General features: G+C 39.2%; 1 protein-coding gene across 4 annotated transcripts in view; it reads right to left on the bottom strand.

Annotated features, from left to right (window-relative positions):
• ABCB1 (ATP binding cassette subfamily B member 1) overlaps window positions 1-17,282 on the bottom strand; it is an 85,527-nt gene extending 68,245 nt beyond the window's left edge. For 2 of the 4 annotated variants that reach the window (XM_043541263.1, XM_037890755.2), the window contains exons 1-2: window positions 17,137-17,243; window positions 241-448 (exon numbers count right to left, since the gene is read on the bottom strand). The gene's annotated coding sequence lies outside the window, so the exon portion shown is untranslated. Of the gene's footprint in view, window positions 1-240; window positions 449-17,136 lie in introns of all 4 variants that reach the window. The other 2 variants (XM_007069599.4, XM_043541262.1) reach the window with 2 other exon arrangements.
• Between the last annotated feature and the right edge of the window lie 270 nt (window positions 17,283-17,552).

The following is a 17,552-nucleotide window of genomic DNA, read 5'->3' as shown; positions in this document are numbered from 1 at the left end:
ATTCTCAGGATTGCTTCCCCACCGTATTAGGGATCGTGCAGAATAGCACTGCTCCAAGAGATGTTCCAGGAGAAATTCCTCCTTAGTGGGAGTGAACCCACTATAACAGCCCAAATCATGGTAGGTAGGAGAGACAGGATTAGTGCCCTACCTCATCCCTGCCCCCATTAGGGTGTTATACACCAGAACGAACAGTTCTTTTGCACCAAGGAGCGTATCCTCCCTTGCCCGAGTACTTACACAACAGCAGAGCATGGTCTGGTCCAAATGAGGAAGTCTAGCAGAGATACTTTGGGACACTGGATCACACAGCTAAATCACATAATCTAGTTTAATTCAGGATATAGTCTCCTCCAATTTGCTCATCCTGAAGCCCAGTATGAATAATCTGGATAATCATAACATCCTGGTGGCTTTCATTTCAGGGTTTGATTTGTTACTTCAACAGCTGAGAAAGAAAACAAAAGGAAATTAGCTGTTGCTACCAGCTAATCAAACATGCACAAACCTCTTAGGACAGGGGTCTCCAAACTTTATGAGATGAGGGCCATATTAGATTTTTGAAGGGGCTTCACGGGCCGAAGCGACTGAAAAAATTAAATATATGCAAAATAGTTAAAAAAAGAAATATTTTAGGATTAGTGAGAAGTATGGTACTGATATTTTTCTGACAAAATTGCATTTAGCTGTGGTTCAAAGTTAGCGTTCCCTATCATCAAAACTGATTGTATATGTTCATCAGACGAGGTCGATCTGTAGTTGGATTTCACATATTTCATGATCGAAAAATGTTTTTTCACACACATAAGTAGCGCCAAACACTGACATTAATCCACAGACAAAGTTTTTTACATGAGCATATTGATCACTTGGCAGGCATTTATAGAACTCTACCAGATTTCCTTCCTTATATTTGTCCTTCAACAAGTCATTGGATTGCAGGTCAATCACTTCTATTTGAAGTTCAGGTGGCAGTTTTTCGAGATGTCAATCAAATGGGTTTTGGAAGATCCGTATTCCTCCTGCATTCACATGAAGGTCAGAGAAACGCTCCTGGAACTGTAGTTTCAGATCAGAAATGATTTCTTGTGCAAACCTAGTTGGGAATCGTGATTCAGTTTCTTGGTTGAACTTTTCACAACATGTAAAATGAGCAAAGCAGTCCCTCATCAGTTGGAACTCTAAAAGAACTAGTTTTTGCCTGAATGCTTTCACCTGGGTGTACATGTCACAGGTAAGCCCATTTTCCCCTTGTAGTCTAAGATTGAAATCATTCATGTGCTTGGTCAATTCTTTGAAAAAAAACTAATTTCCAAAGTCATTCATTGTTTGTGAGTAAAGTTAGAGATCTTTTTTTTTTTTTTTTATTTAAGAACATTTCAATTTCAGTTCTAAGCTCGAAAAATCACAACAAAACCTTTGTACAACTAAGACATCGAACTGAAGTGTGGTAGGACAAATAGTGATATTCTGATTCTATTTCCACCAGAAATGCTTGGAACTGAAGATGGTTAAGTCCATATGAGTGAATGAAATTCACGGTTGAAACTATGGGTTCCATAACACATGACAAATCCAAATATTTCCCACACAATGCTTGCTGATGAAGAATGCAATGAAGAATCATAGGCTTGGGACAGCCCGCACTTTCACAAGCTTTGTAAATTTGTCCAACCAAACCTTTTTTTGAACCACACACACATTTCTACCTCCATCGGCTGTAACACAGTTCAGTTGTTTCCACTGCAGGTTGTATCGAGAAAGTGACTTTTCAACTTCCTTGAAAAACCTCTTCACCTGTGGTTGTTCCCCACTATGCACAGAAGCTAGTTCTTCCGTAACTTCAAAATTACTGCTGACCCTGCGAATAAACAGCAGCAGCTGCGAAGTATCGGAAATATCAGTTGACTCGTCAAGTGTGAGGGAAAACCACTCACTTCTTAGCCTTTTCATTCAGCTGGAAAATTATTTACTGCCAATGTCTTGATTCTGCGAGCAACTATGTTCGCCGAAAGACTAATTGTCTTAAATAAATCTACTTTTTCTGGGCATATTTCTTCGGCTGCTTGAATCACACATATTTTAACTAGCTCGCCATCAGTAAATAGTTTTCCTCGTTTTGCTAATAGGTGTGCCACTCAGAAGCTGGCTCTTATTGCAGCTTTGTTCTCAGTTTTCTTCTTCTTAAATATAAATTGTTGTGATAAGCCATGTTTCATGGATTCTAATTTATCTGTAGCTTTCCCGTAAATTGAGAGTAGTTCAACAAGTGCTTGGTTTCATAATGTCTATGAATGTTGTATTTTTAGCACTGCAATAGTTTTGTTACATATTAAACACAATGCTTTACTACCTGATTCGACAACGAAATAGCCCACACTCCATTGTTCTTTAAACACACGACATTCAGAATTAACCTCTCTCTTCTGTCCTTTTCCCGACATAATTGCCCCAATAGCAACGGACTTAAACACAACGAATATAAGTTTGTCACTAGTCTGACACACGCTAAGACAAAAACCGAGGGAAACGACGACTCATCACACATCCGCTTCCTTCCTGCTAGTAAACTACCCACTGTGTGCTCATCGGCTCTGCGACCCTGGCAGGAATGTATTGATGTCATGAAGTTCCGCCGCCGCTCTGGGGTTTCTGCTACTGGCCCCTGGCTAACCAGGGTTCTGCCACTGGCCTTACCCAGAGCCCGCTGCCAGACTGGGTGAAGGAACCCAGGCTGGCAGCGGGCTGAGACCCCAGCTGGCAGGAGCCCACGGCGGGAACCCCAGAGCGGCGGCAGGCAGGCTGAGCTGCTCAGCCTGCCGCTGCTCTGGGATTCCTGCCACGGGGTCCTGCCAGCCGGTGTCCCACCGCCCATTGCAATGTTGGTTGGGGGGACCGGACAAATCGAAGCCACGGGTTGTAGTTTGGAGACCCCTGTCTTAGGGCACCAAAAATCCAATCCTGATCTTAAAAAAGGTAAACCCTTTTTTGTTTTAAAAAAAGGAAGGAAAATACATCTGGAACTCAGGCTTTTGCTATATTTTAAAAGAGCAATTCCAAAAAATTAAGCACCCAAAATAACTTTCTTGGGAGGTCATCTCAAAGGTTACAAGCAAACAAAAGCATCTGGTGTTAGCACAGTGAAGTCCACGAGCCTTAAAAAAAACAAACAGAAATAAATCTAATTGTGTCTTTCTAAATATTCCTAATTTACTTACATATTTGGGTTGTTAAAAGTAGTTCTAGATATGATCTGATGATTTTCATATCTGGTTCAAACTTTACACAGCATTCCTGTTGCCCATCTCTTCAGCCCAGAGAAAACAGACAAAGGGAAAGTTTCTTTCCCAATTTTAAAATTTCTAGCCTTCCCATTGGCTCTTTTGGTCAGGTGCCCACTTCCCCCCCCCCCCCTTTACCTTGGGGACTTTTTAACCTTTTACAGGTAAAGCAAGTAGAAAACAGCTACCAAGAGGGATTTTACAGCTAACTGGCTGGGTGGGTGTCCATTAAAGGGAGCTATCCCCCCACCCCACATACACACTTTATTTATCACAAGCCCAAAAACCTGCAACCCACAACTCAACAAAACGTAAAGCCATTTTTAAAAAAACAAGCCAAATTCTGCTTATTATATGCTGGCTTTTTATACCTGCCACCCATTCTCCCAAGCCTCTTTAGCCATCATCAGGCCCAAACAAGATCTCTAGTTTTTTCCAGGGTCATACTGTGTTCACAGGCTCCTGCTTGGCTTCCTTGCCTCTCCCTTACTCTCTGTTCTTAGCTGTCCTCAGTTTCTATGTGATCTCTCTTCTCACTCTCATATTTCTACACAAAACATTACTCAGCCAAAAAGCTCCTGAGCAGGTTTACACACACCTGTTATCTTTTGGACTTATGTTTACAGGTATATTAATTGAAGAATAAGTTCACATCTCTCTCAATGGGGTTTAAACTCAACCATAACAACGTTTCAACAGTATTTATCCTCACAACAGCTCTGAGAGATACAGACATGCTATTATCCCCATTTTGCAGATGGGGAACTGAGGTACAAAGAGGCTGTGACTTTCCTAAAGTCACACAGGAAGCCTGTGATGGAGCAGGGAGTCGAACTGAGCTCTCCCAATACCCACATTACTAATACCCAATACCTAACCACGGGTCACCCTTCCTCTGCTGTGAAATAACTGTGTTCAGCAAAGGTGTTCTGGACTAATAAGCACATACTAGAAGTAGGAATTGCCTTCATCAGTTGCTAGCCCAATTTTCTCTCAAGCTTTTTGTACTCTCTGCCATGCTGCTCCTGATGCACGGGAGGAGCTCCCTGTTAAAATTCACAAAAATCCATGACATTATCCTTCTTTGAATTCACCTGTGCCATGATAACTACAAATTATGTGACAAAGGACAGACAGTTGGTGTGCTCTGCCTGCTTTTTATTGTACTAAACATGATCATTTCCCTTTCATAGAGTTTAGGCCAGAAAGTACCATTAGATCATCTAGTCTGACCACTATATCCCAGTCCATTACATTTCACCCAGTTACCCCTATAGTAAGCCCAATGACTACTAAACTCTGCCACAGACAGAGAAGAGACCAAAGTACCACCCATGACTTGCAATAGCAGAGAATTGGATAGGTGAGAAATGCCTAAATGATCCTAACAAGTGAACCACACCCCATGCTACAAAACAAAGTGAACCCCTCCCTTCCCAACCCCAAACATGGCAATCAGTATGACCTTGCGTGTAAGAGAAAAACATACTATCAAGGCATCTAGACAGAACACTGATCCTTCCCAGTCCCTGTCCCATTTGCAGCTGTGGCCAATTTCTGATCTTTCAGAGGAAAGGATGAACAGAGTACTTCAAGCCAATTGTGCGTGAGGAGGAAAAAAAATCCTTCCTGATCCCTACAGGTAACTAACTGAAGACTTGAAGGATGAGAATTGATTATATCATTATCTTAATGCAGAACTGCAAGTGTTATGAGCAGGTTGAGGGCAATGCAGGCAATCCTCTTCTTCCTGTGGTATTTGTAGGAAGGGGATGAACAGCAGGACTCAGATTCCAAGGCCAGAAGGGATCACTAGACCATCTGCTCCCGCTCACTCCCCATACACACAGGCCATAGAATTTCTCCCAGAGGCTTGATTAAAGCAGTGGTTCTCAACAAGGGGTACATGTACCCTGGGGGTACATCAACTCATCTAGATATTTGTCTAGTTTTACAACAGGCTACAAAAAAACCACTAACAGTCTGTAGAAACTGCAATTTCATACGGACAAAATGAGAAAGTAAGCAATTTTTCAATAATAGTGTGTTGTGACACTTATATTTTTATATCTATTTTGTAAGTGAGGTGAAACTTGAGGTACACAAGACAAATCAGATTCCCGAAAGGGGTAAAGGAGTCTGGAAAAGTTGAGAACCACTGGATTAAAGCATATCTTTTAAAAAGTTACCAAGATATCACTGTTCCCTTTTCTCCTTCCCTAATCTCGTGTTTGTAGCCATATGTTATTTTGGTAATATACTAAAACTATAACCTCTTTGGAGGAGGACTGTCTGTTATCACATGTGTGTAGAGAGCCTAGCACAATAAAGACCCAATCCCTGATTAGGGCCCCTAGGCATTAGCTCATTACAAATAATATTAAATAACACAAATAATTATGGAAATAAATTGGAATTCTTAGATACTAATATTATTTATATCCAGTAGTGCAGTGAATCTGCATAGTTTTAAGGAATGGGTAAAATTTGCCAAACATTAAGCAAGAATCCTTGTCGTGGAAAGAGTTATGCCAGTATCCTACATGAGTTTCCAGGTGACAACTATTCTTTTGTTTATATTGGCAAGCAATGGGACACTTTCATTCAAGATTTATCAGTTATAAAGTATTAATTACAGAGGTTTCAAAATTAATCCTAAAAACTCATTCCAGGCTGAAAATTAACATACACATGTTAAGCCCACAGAAAGTTTTCTTCAGCAAAATGTATCAGTGTAATGTGAGTCAGTTTTTAAAAATATGTTATGGTTCCACTGGATTTATGTACGCAATTACAACACTTAAATCTTAACCTGCCAGGTGACTATGAATGCATGTGACCTTTAAACAAGTGAATTTACATGCACCTGGGAGAAGGGGATGGGAAACGAGAACAAATGAACTGATATGATCCGTCCTCTGTGTCGGAGATCAATTCACTTACAAACTTGTCATTAGATTCTTATAAGAAGGCAAATTATTTAGAAGACATGATATCATGTTATCGGTCCCCAGGTACATCTCTGTGTTTAAAGTGTAAAAAACCCAAATCTTTAAAATATTTTGAAATATAAAGCCTCTGACCAGAGTGAAAATTAATTTAGACCAATCATTTTTTCTTAAAACAAATTAAAAACCAATATATAACTACAATCCTACAGAAAGTCATAGTTTTGGATTGTATATAGGCCCCATTCTAGCCTGAAGTCAGTGGGACTACTTACATACTTAAAATGATGTGCTTAAGTTTTTGCTGCATAGGATCTTTAAAGCTAGATCCAAATCCCACTGAAGTAAATGAGAGACTTTCCATTGACTTCAATGGGAATAGGATCAGACCTTAAGATTGGGATGGCTTCTACACATTCAGCTCATTTCTAAAAGATGAATCTTATGATTTACAGTTGCCTTAAAATTCCTAGAATTAATTTGTTCATACATGGAAAATATGGATTTGCTTCAAATTTTAGATAATCTGCTTAATCCAGACTGTCTGGATTAAAAGAGTTTAAAGTTTCTCACAGCATTCCATTATTTTGTTGTAATACTTTCTCATTCCTTTAATAATAATAATACTAAATTAGTGAAATACAATAAAACTATCAGAATATCAATTAGAATAGCAGTTTCTACTAACTGCTTTGAATAGCATAGCCATAAAGAAAACTGAAGACCAAAACTCCATTCTAAATACATTTGATTGAGCCTAGTAGTGGAGACTGAACCATTTAAACTTAGGTATTTGATACAGAACTTTGGCACAACAGGACATTTTATGTTGTAGCTCTGCAGAAGGCTAAGAATGAGTTATTTTCTTTCACCACAGTAGATTTGCTTCAAGTTTTAGATAGTCTGGATTAAGCAGACTGTCTCTTCATCTTCTCTACTAGAGTTTCAGATGGTAATACTCACTGGAAATATTGAGAGACTTTTGTCTCACAGCTTCTGCTTTGGATCCATGTCCTTCCTAGCTGGTGCAGGCCAGTGAGGAAGTATCGGGTCCTTTGCTGGAGGACATTGTCAAAGCCTCTCAGAGCAGGAGGGCTGACTATTGCTTTGAAGTAAGAATTATTGCTGCCTTTGCCTCCTGACTCAGACCCTGAAACCTAATTTGGACTTTGACCCTTGGTATTGACCCTGGCTTGGAACCTGACTATGCACTCCTCTGCCACTCACAGCCTCAGGTTTGACCCTGCTCTGACCCTTAGTCCCAACTGCCCTTGTTGGTATCCTGACAATCTAAAGGGAATTCTCAGCTGGCCAGAATATGTCCACTTTGTGCTGTCTGAATACAATACTATATACTTAATATCAACCACAAGATATCAGCCTGATCCAGGAGTCACTGGGTGAAATTTTATGCCCTATGTAATGCAGAAAGTCAAATTAGATGGTATTAATGGTCCGTACCAGCCTTAAAAATCTTAGCTTCCAGCCTATGAAGGGTGAACAAGAGTAAAAAGTTGAAAAATTGTCATTAAATATGACTCTGAATAAACATTTCTTCAAAAAAAAAAACAAACCAAAAAACTATTTTTGCATAGTCACTATTCAGAGTAGGACGGTACTTTAAATTAGATTCTTAATACTGTTGTAATGTAGGAATTAAAAAAAAGTTTAATTGTAAGTGCACTTCTCTTATTTTTAGTAGAGTTTCCTTAAATGTTCATCCAATAAGTACTAAAAAGTTCTGTCATCCTAGAATATATGGGGACATACTTAAGTGATTTACATCTTTCTAGGATTTAAAACAGGAAAACCAGAAGGTACTGTTCATAGAAATGTAGTATGTACTATGTTTGTAGGCATTTCTCTAAAACTCTGAAAAGATCTCTCAAACATTTATTATTTTTACAGTAACTTTTTCATAAAATGTATATTAGAAAAACACTAATGAAAGTGATTTTTTAAAGTACAAATTGGAAGCTATTCTCATTAAATCAGAAGGAAGAATAAATTTTATTTTCAGGTGAACAAACTAAAATCTATTTTTTTCTGGAGAGATGACGTCAGGTTACATAGTAATGTTTATCTTTTTGTGCATTGTTTCTGTAGTTAATTAAAAAATGAACTTCTATGAACTCAATTCATTTTGTAAGAAGTTTATGATGGTACTAAAATAATATGGTACATACATCAAACTTTGACCTTGAAGATAATAAAAATATTCAGACTGTCTTCTCTCTTTACCACATATGGTATAACAGTAATTCTCTGACTAACATTTATAGTTTACAAAAGAAGTCCAATGGTGTATAAAAGTCAGCTGCTCAGCTTCCACCCACTAACGCTAAGTTTCAAACTTAGATTTCTTTTATTATAGCTTACAAGGCACTGACTCATTTGATATCTTAGGGGAATTCTTATTCCACTTAAGAAGTTAGGGTCTGACCTAAATCTGATGGCAATCAACAGGAGGCTTTACAATGATTTTGATGGGCATTGGATTTTAGGTCCTTATTCACTTGTGTGGAAATCTATTTTCCCAGCTACCTAATCTTATTATAAATCAAGGTGTTATTGTAATCCACACACTTCCTGGCACTAAGTGGCACTAAGATCACGAAGGCAGAGAGATAAAAACGAGTCTGCTCTATAGCCTTAGCTAACAGCAAGTTGGCTTTTAGTTCATGTGGTAGAGGCTCATGCACTAAGCTCCAGAGGTCTCCGGTTCAATCCCACCCACCGACCTCAAGTGTTAGATTATCACAATTGCCAACATCAACTCATTATCAGAACTATTTTGCAAAAAAGAAATCTGATGGACTGGAACTTAACTTGCAAGCAAATAAATCTTAAATAAAAAGATTTATTTCAAAATTATACAAATGTTTTTAAGTACAAAAATAGGAATTTCAGGTACTCTTTTTCCCTCACACACTATATATAAATATACAAATAATGTTTGTGATGGAATTAGCTCATAACTGATCTTGTTTGTCCTGTTGGCTAAAAGAACAGAAAATCATATTGCATCTTCTTACCTTTATAATTAAATGACTAAACTATGCATTCTCAGGCTACAGTTTAAAAAGTTAACTTCACAGTTTACTATTTAATGAAAAGGTTATGATGGAATACCAATAATGAAAATGGTACTGCTTTCTGCACAACCAAGAACCATGAACACAACTATGAAACCAAGAAGAATAAACTATTTTTCCAGTGGGATGAAATAAAATATTACTTTTCCTTGTGATTAGGTCTGTCAATTAGTCACAGTTAATGTATGCAATTAACACAAAATAAATTGACAAGATTAAAAAAATAGCTGTGATTAATTGTGGTTTTAATTGCACTGTTAACGTATAATAGAATACCAATTTAAACTTATAAATATTTTGGATGTTTTTCTACATTTTCAAATATACTGATTTTGATTACAACACAGAATACAAAGCGTACGGTGCTCACTTTATATTTTTATTGCAAATATTTGCATTATAAAAAAAGAGTATTTTTCAATTCACCTCATACTACTAGTGCAGTGCAATATGTTCATCATGAAAGTGCAGCTTAAAAATGTAGATTTTAACATATCTGCACTCAAAAACAAAACAATGTAAAACTTTAGTGCCCCTACAAGTCAAAGCATGAAGGGGCATACAAATGTTTAGCATATCTGGCACATAAATACCTTGCAATGCCAGCTACAACCGTGCCAGGTGAACACCTGTTTTCACTTTCAGGTGACATTGTAAATAAGATGTGAACAGCATTATGTCCTGTAAATGTAAACAAATTTGTTTGTCTTAGCAATTGGCTGAACAAGAAGTAGGATTGAGTGTTCTTGTCTGAGGTGAATTGAAAAATACTATCTTTCTCATATTAAATAGCAAAACAGAAATAATTATGGAGTTAGAGTTAAATGTTAAGCTTGATAATGGCATCGGCTTCACCTATAACAGGATTGCATTTCCACCATTTGTCTCTGAGACATTATGTGCTTTGCACGTTTTTTCAAAATGCTTCCTTCTGTTTTAGGTTCTGTAAAAGATCCCAGATGAACAATATAAGCCTTATGGGACGGAAAAGGTCATGTCTACATGTGTAAAATGCCATTGTAAAATGTACATTTATAATGCTATTCAAATAATAATCAAATTAAAAATAAATAATAGTGTAGGACACCTCTATGATATTCAGTGCTATGTCTCCCTACAGCACACTTGGTCTTAATTGACTAATAGGGATTCTGCTAATTTTGTAATCCATTCTTTCCAGGAGCTCGTTAAAGCCCTTCAGCACCACTCCTTGATTTTCTTTCTAACTTAGTAAACTTTTTAGCTGTGATTTAATAATTTCTGCAGACACTTACTGCTTTAATTAATACTAAATCTGAGTCCTAATAAACAGTATTTCTCAAGTTTCTGTAAAACCACTGCCAGATTTTTTCTTTCAACAACATTCTCAAAGGTGTATGAGCTTAAAGCTCCAGTGCTTGTCCCACTACCAAGAGAACAAAACAAAATCTTAAGATTCTGTGAACTTTCCCCTGACTTTGCAGCCATTAAACCAGAAATACCCATTTTAACTTTAATTTTTCAGCAAGGTTAACTAAGAGGCTTACCTTCATAGAAGAATTCCACTTCCTCCCCTCCCCCTCCCCCAGTTTTCTTTGAGGTCTATCCAAATCTGATGCTACGTTGAATTCAGGAGGTCGTACCTGAATATCATTTGACTTACATAAAAAGTAAAGGTGGGTGGGATAAATCTTTTATTGGACCAGCTTCTACTTGTGAAAGAGACAAGCTTTTGAGGTCCAAAGTTCATCTTCACCTCTTTGGAAGCTTGTCTCTTTCACCAACAGGAGTTGGTCCACTACAAAATATTACCACCTTATCTCTCATATCCTAGGACCAACATAACTACATCAACACTGCAAACAAAATATTTCAAAAGACACATACAGTATATTAAGTATTCTGTCAGGGAAATGTCATAGCACACATCTGTGAGGAAATGAAAAAGAGAGGTTACTAAAAGAAAATAATGACAGGTTTCAGAGTAACAGCCGTGTTAGTCTGTATTCGCAAAAAGAAAAGGAGTACTTGTGGCACCTTAGAGACTAACCAATTTATTTGAGCATAGTCTCTAAGGTGGCATAAGTACTCCTTTTCTTTTTAAAAGAGAATAGAGATCAGCTTGGGTATTGCCTGGTTAAATGAGGCCACCATGTGGCAATTTAAAGACATGGCCACAGAGGGGAAATGTATTGATGGTTTTCTGTAAGATAACTAATTACAACAACAGATATGATTGATAGTTCAATAAATTAAATTATTAGAATAAAAATAAAGCCAGGAGGAATCATCGGACATTTACCATCTCAAATCAACAAACTACATCCTACTAAGCAAGAAGCCCGATCAGCCCAGTTCCAGAGGAGTCTATCCTCTCACTGGAACAGTATGGATGATGGATTTGCCTTACAAACTGGGGTTGGTCAGCTCTCAGTCTGGATCTCCTGACTCCATTTCTAATAATGGTTATGGGGTTATTTTTCTTCATGTTTTGTGATTTGAGGGTGGGGGGTAGTTGTCTCGTTGCCTTACTTATAGTAAATTTAACAACATACTGGTAATGCATTCAGTTTAAATTGCAGATGGTAAACATTAGGTGACATACCATGCAATGAGGGCAACATTTAAGTTCTTATGGGCCTTTACACTGGATTTTAGATTTATTTGTCTATAATAGGTAGTGGAGCTGTTTCTTCTTATTTCCCACCCCTCATTTTTCTAGGAGACCCTCAGAGATATATCTTTCCTGTAGGACTCTTACATCTGCTGCACAGTTGTATGTATATTTTAGCCTGGAAACCTTACTTAAAATGTATACAAGGTGTTCCCTTCCCCCCACCCCCACTCGCTTTTTGCGGGTAGAGGGTTGGAAACAAGTCATTTATTCTGCTTTCAGCTTAGAGCAGGAGGGAAGTGTAGATTTAGGCTGCCTCTCTCTCTAACCTGATCTTTTGTCCAATTCTGCCTCAAGCTTGTTGCTTTCTCACACCTTTGTCATTTCTTACAATCCCCCGTTCTCCCTCCTCTCAATTCTCTTATCCACTTAGTACTTAACTTATTGCTATTCATCTTCTCGTCTCCCTCTTCTCCACTGACACTCCTTATGGACTCGCCTAGATATTCATTATCCTGTCTGTGCACCCTAACTATATCTGTCGATTTCAGTGGGTGCGAAAATGAGATATTTGTTTGGATGCTTCCCCATGAGTTCCTATTGTTAACTTACATGTGTTTCTTGGAACGTAAAAGAAATTGGTAACCTTATAAAAAAGGGGGGAACTTTTGTATCTCACTTAAGAAAGCTGATCTTCTATTCCTCCAGAAAACCTACCTCATTGAGTCTGAGGCTTTAAAAAGGCTGCATTGTCGAAGGTGTTTTTAGTAATTACTTGGCCAACTCTAAGGGTGTGTCAATTCTGTTCAGTAAAAGACTGGACACATAAATTCTGTCAACTACAAAAGACAATGAGGATAGACTCCTAATTGTTAAAAATTATCTCCGATATTACATATACTCTGTAAATCTCTGTGCCGCCAACAAAGATGATTCCCTCTTGTTTCAATCAATTATTTTCAAGATTAATTGAAAATCTAATAATAGTGGGGGGACTGCAATGAAATGCTAGGCCTGCTTTTGTATAGATTGAGCAGACACCAGCCATCCCAATCCTTTGCTAGGCAGAGCTTTATCGTCAAGATCGAAGAATTGGACTTGAAGGACAAGGAAAGTGTGGGCCCCTTAATAAATGGGGGAGGCAACCTAGTGACAGAGGATGTGGAAAAAGCTAATGTACTCAATGCTTTTTTTGCCTCTGTCTTCACGAACAAGGTCAGCTCCCAGACTACTGCACTGGGCAGCACAGCATGGGGAGGAGGTGGCCAGCCCTCTGTGAAGGAAGAAGTGGTTCGGGATTATTTAGAAAAACTGGACGTGCACAAGTTCATGGGGCCGGACGCGTTGCATCCGAGAGTGCTAAAGGAATTGGCGGATGTGATTGCAGAGCCATTGGCCATTATCTTTGAAAACTCATGGCGATCGGGGGAAGTCCTGGAAGATTGGAAAAAGGCTAATGTAGTGCCCATCTTTAAAAAAGGGAAGAAGGATGATCCTGGGAACTACAGGCCAGTCAGCCTCACCTCAGTCCCCGGAAAAATCATGGAGCATGTCCTCAAGGAATCAATTCTGAAGCACTTAGAGGAGAGGAAAGTGATCAGGAACAGTCAGCATGGATTCACCAAGGGAAAGTCATGCCTGACTAATCTAATTGCCTTCTATGATGAGATAACTGGTTCTGTGGATGAAGGGAAAGCAGTGGACGTGTTATTCCTCGACTTTAGCAAAGCTTTTGACACGGTCTCCCACAGTATTCTTGTCAGCAAGTTAAGGAAGTATGGGCTGGATGAATGCACTATAAGGTGGGTAGGAAGTTGGCTAGATTGTTGGGCTCAACGGGTAGTGATCAATGGCTCCATGTCTAGTTGGCAGCCGGTATCTAGCGGAGTGCCCCAAGGGTCGGTCCTGGGGCCGGTTTTGTTCAATATCTTCATTAATGATCTGGAGGATGGTGTGGATTGCACCCTCAGCAAGTTTGCGGATGACACTAAACTGGGAGGAGTGGTAGATACGCTGGAGGGTAGGGATAGGATACAGAGGGACCCAGACAAATTGGAGGATTGGGCCAAAAGAAATCTGATGAGGTTCAACAAGGACAAGTGCAGAGTCCTGCACTTAGGATGGAAGAATCCAATGCACCGCTACAGACTAGGGACAGAATGGCTCGGCAGCAGTTCTGCAGAGAAGGACCTAGGGGTGACAGTGGACGAGAAACTGGATATGAGTCAAAAGTGTGCCCTTGTTGCCAAAAAGGCCAATGGCATTTTGGGGTGTATAGGTAGGGGCATTGCCAGCAGATCAAGGGAAGTGATCGTTCCCCTCTATTCGACATTGGTGAGGCCTCATCTGGAGTACCGTGTCCAGTTTTGGGCCCCACACTACAAGAAGGATGTGGAGAAATTGGAGAGAGTTCAGCGAAGGGCAACAAAAATGATTAGGGGACTGGAACACATGAGTTATGAGGAGAGGCTGAGGGAACTGGGATTGTTTAGTCTACGGAAGAGAAGAATGAGGGGGGATTTGATAGCTGCTTTTAACTACCTGAAAGGTGGATCCAAAGACGATGGATCTAGACTATTCTCAGTGATAGCAGATGACAGGACAAGGACTAATGGTCTCAAGTTGCAGTGGGAGAGGTTTAGGTTGGATATTAGGAAAAACTTTTTCACTACGAGGGTGGTGAAACACTGGAATGCGTTCCCTAGGGAGGTGGTGGAATCCCCTTCCTTAGAAGTTTAAGGTCAGGCTTGACAAAGCCCTGGCTGGGATGATTTAGTTGGGATTGGTCCTGCTCTGGGCAGGGGGTTGGACTAGATGGCCTCCAGAGGTCCCTTCCAACTCTGTTATTCTATGATTCTATGACATATGGATGCTGCAAGATTTAAGGGTAGAAACTATACCTTTTTCTCACCCTCACCACATACTCATGAATTTATTATTTTCTGGTAATGGGTGGTTTGGTGATCTGTTATTAATAACAAAATAAAAGCAATTATGATTTCTGATCACACAGTAGATCACAGCTCTCATCTCCTGAAAAACTAGGGACTACCAGAAGAAGGAGGTTAAACTTCTCTTTACTATTAGACACACAATCTAAGAAGTTTGTGGAGGAAGAAATAAAATTTTTCTTTGGTCCCCTGAGCAATCTTGTGGGCCACTTTCAAAGCATACTTAATAGCAAGATAATATCCTACTCCTCCCATAAAAAGAGAGCCAGGCAGGCTCAGATGGAGAATTTAATGGAAAGGTTCAAGGAGGCAGATTTTAGCTATGCTGATTCCCCCTGTTCAAATAAACTCTGAGAGATGACCAATCTGAGATATGAAATTAATAAAATTATGCAGGCTGAATTTGCTTTATTTAGACTAAAACTCGTATACTGGGAATCTGGCAATAATGCTGTGAAATTATTAGCACATAGACATCACTAAAAACTAAAATCCCCTTAATTGGTTCTACTCAGGGCCAGATACTCACTGATTATAAAAGTACTAATGAACAGTTCTCCAAATTTTACCAGTGCTTGTATTTAGAGAAAGACCCTCCCCCGTGATGATCAATTACTTGAGAAATACACTCAAAATCAGCAACTGCCCCAACTAATAGAAGAACAACAAATGTGGGTTTATTACTCATTAATTACCTCTGAAATTATGGTTGTCCTAGGTGACATGAAATCAGGTATTGATCCAGGCATAGAAAGATTTCCAGGTGAATTTTATGCCCAATTCAAAGACACTCAGGCTCCCAGACTGGCTGAATTATATACTGAAACTTTTGGTAGAGGCACTTTGCCCTCTTAATGAATGAAGCCTTAGTCATGATTAAGGCTGCCAAAGATGTTCAAGAATGTGCTAGCTATTGACCAATATCCTTAATCAACTATTGCATTAACATATGGTCTAAAATTCAAGGTAGCCAATTAGAAAAAAACAACAGGAACCAGAATACACGTGGACTATGAGGGCTTACTACAAAAGAGACATGGGATGGACAACACTTGTCAATTTATCAATGTGCTGTCCTATTATCAGCCCCCTAAAAACCGATTGTTGTTCTGTTGCTGGATATGGAAAAAGCCTTTGATGGAGTTAATTGGAGACATATGTTCCTCATTCTACAAAAATTTGGATTTGGTCCCCCTTTCATTCCCTAAATTAGATTTTTGTACTCCAATATTAGCTCTCATGTTGTACCTAAAAACTACATTTCCCTTCCTTCCAATCTCCACCATGGTACGAGACAGGGCTGTCCCATGTCCCCACTTGTGTTTGATTTGGCCTTAGAGCTGCTGGCATCCAAATTAGAGTGCATCAACGGATATAAGGTATAAAAATAGGGTCCCAAGACAGAAAAATATGCTTATATGCAGATATACTTTTATTCAACACCTATCACCCACATCTACAAACTACTGAATTGTTTAGGAAAATCTCAGGATACAAAATAGATTGGCACAAGTCAGAGGTTCTTTGTCTCTAGAGGGATCATAATGTTGCCCTCTTAGATAATACTTTTCTCTGGCAGCATGCAGAAATCAAGTACTTGGGAGTCCTCTTTCCAAAGAATAGAAAAGATATGGTCATAATTAATTTCAATCCTTTTATCTCAGAGTTTTGGATTTACATCGATATTAGGGGGCCCCCCCATCCTTTTGGGGAAGAGTTAATATATAAGAAACTAATATCTTCCTGAGACTTCTATTTGTTCTTAGCTCCTTGCTAATTTATATTCACTCTTCTCTTCCCTACACCCACTCCCAGAATTAACAACATTTTAGAGAACTTCTTGTGGTGTGTGGGCAACAAGCCCAGGTTTTCCTTTGAAAAAATGTAGCTGCTTATTAAGTCAAGAGGCTTTGGTCTGCTCAGCATTAGGCTTTATTAGATATCTTCAATCTTGAGCTAAATGACACAATAACTGATTCACTGATCCCCAGGCTGGTTGTACATAGAGGAAGAAATTGTAGCCCCACTACCACTAGAATCAGTCCTAAACTCAGTCTTCTATCGTTTCCCTAGAAAGATCTGTTACAATTTTGGCTGCTAGAAAAGCCTAGTATCTGGTTTCTTTTAAGTATAAATATCATCTCTCAGTACACTCACAAACTTCAATTTGGGGTAACTCCAACATTTTAAGTGCTCATAGATCCCTTCTGTGGCCTAAGTGGACTAAAAAAGGAATTTCAAGCATGAAGCATATAATTAAAAATTTACCTTCATACCCTTTCTAAAAGGCTAGCAATACCTTCAGCTTAAAAATGCTCTGCAACACCAGTTTGGACTAGGTGCCTTTTCAGTCCTGGATACCCCCTATATATAATTGTGATCTTGCATATGTAGGGGGGCAGTTGCCCTGCTCCAGTGGAAAAAGCTAGGCTGATTGAGGAAGCAGCCACAGCTGGGGCCACACCCAATCAGGCCACAGCTGGCCCTATAAAAGGGCTGTGAGCCAGCAGCTGAGTTAGTCTCACTCTAGCCCTGGGTCCTTGATAAAGGCCTAAGGAGGTACTTACACTGACTACACTGCAGTCTGTCCCAGAGAAAGGGAGCTAGATGACTAGCAGTTGCAACTGGGGCAAGGTGAGCATAGAGGGTTGGAGGCCCCCTGGGGAGGAGAGACCCCAGTGTGT

Source organism: Chelonia mydas, chromosome 2 (genome assembly GCF_015237465.2).
Source record: "Chelonia mydas isolate rCheMyd1 chromosome 2, rCheMyd1.pri.v2, whole genome shotgun sequence".
NCBI lineage: Eukaryota > Metazoa > Chordata > Testudines > Cheloniidae > Chelonia > Chelonia mydas.
Note: the sequence above shows the minus strand (reverse complement) of the source record. Positions and strands in the feature narration are given on the sequence as shown.